This window comes from Branchiostoma floridae, chromosome 1 (genome assembly GCF_000003815.2).
Source record: "Branchiostoma floridae strain S238N-H82 chromosome 1, Bfl_VNyyK, whole genome shotgun sequence".
In the NCBI taxonomy this organism is placed as follows: Eukaryota; Metazoa; Chordata; class Leptocardii; order Amphioxiformes; family Branchiostomatidae; genus Branchiostoma; species Branchiostoma floridae.
Window position 1 is genome coordinate 12,908,179 of NC_049979.1, and position 1,772 is coordinate 12,909,950.

Below are 1,772 nucleotides of genomic sequence, written 5' to 3' on the forward strand. Positions count from 1 at the left end.
CTAACCTCTGCTTGGAGAGTACCTGGTAGGGTCATTGATGTTCATGTGCTTCAGAATGCATAACAGTGCTGCAGCTGCATGAAGGCACCGATGTATACTAGGAATCAAATAAACCTAGATAGGTAACATTAGTACAGGTTCCAGGAAACCTAAAATAGAGGCAGTAAGACATTTAGTGCAACCTCCAGTGTCAAATGTAAATAAAGATGTATATATTACCAAACCCCATTTATGGAGAAAATGGTCATCTGTTGACATCCTCCACATATCCATCCCTCTCATGCTGTGTTTTTCATCAGTAATTTGCCAGTACCTGACAATAGCGAGGAACCAGGACTTTAAAAAATACTATATTGAGCTGTGGGATGGCTTTTATAAAAAGCCGTGGTAAGTTATAGTGGTAAGTGGAGTGAGCACGAATCATATTGGTATTTTTCAGTCTTACAAATGTGAACTTTGTTTGCAAGTTGTCCAACCTTCTGTTGTTGTTCTGCTATTCATCGTTGCATCTGTAGCTCTGTATTATTCGGCAGGGGTCCTCATCTCGCTCCCGCATTGTGATGTAGAAATATGAATTGCAGATATGGTAGGAACCAGGGGTTTTGTAGAGTCAAGCCGTTTTCAATGAGCATTTCTGAGTGGTTGAGTGGGTCAGGAGTGTTCCCGCCAGAATAATGCCTTCCCAGGAGAGGTTGCCAACCCCATAGAGAATTAAGAACCATGCAGATGAATGGATAAATGTCTATGTACAACAACAATGGGTCCTTCAAAGCATGCCATTACGATAACAGGGACGGCCTTGTTACATGGAGAAAGAAAACCTGAATAATAATCTGCGTCCTCTTGATCATCCGCCGTCTCTGTGCATTAAAATCATATGGAGTAGTGAGGGAAGCACGTCATCTCCGAGAGTATGGAAATTGAATGATGCGGCTTGTCTGCGGGGGCCAAGTGGGGATTGTGTGCTGAGTGTCCTGATGGGTTGAAGTACCAGAACTAATCGCTATGGAAAGGGTTTGCCACGCAGCGCCTCCACCCTATCATTGACATCCTCCGACGTCGGTCTGGGACGGGCGGCTGGTGTTATTCTACTCTGACGTGATCTAAAAGGGGTATGGAGAGGCTACAAAACAACTTGGAAACGCCACCGGGCACGCCAGCTCGACTTGCCTGCGCACTTTGTCATAAACCACCATAGTCTACTCTATACAGAACGGGACAACACAGAAAAAACTGAAGGGGTTGAGGTATCAACTTCTGCTAGTATTGCAAATGTAAATATATATAATAAATAATAAAGCCATTACTAAAACGTGTTCGCCTGTATGACACGGTACAAACTGTACGTCAATTGTATTGGATGAGACCTGTCGATGAAATTCATACCAACCCCAGATCCGTGTAGCCTAGTACCTACTGCCGCATGGAAATTGTATACACTATACAGTAGTTACCAACGATTGATGCACGTCAGCATCATTGTGGCTCCATTTTCGAATGCATTACGTCGTGGTCTTTTGCAAAACAAAAAGTATTAAAGATTGTTACAGTTGCAAATGTCTCATAACACCGTTGTTTGGTTTGCTGGCGTCCCCACTATAGTATACTACAATGTAGTATATCTTCCCTCCGTATTTACACTGATAGGTGCATCACCGCGTCTACCACGGACTGCTAAAGGTGTAATCTCCAAGCAGATCCTACGGTAGCATAAGACAGTATCAAAAGCTGCCAGAGGAGTGAAGCCGGCTTAGGAGTGTGTTTCGCACCGG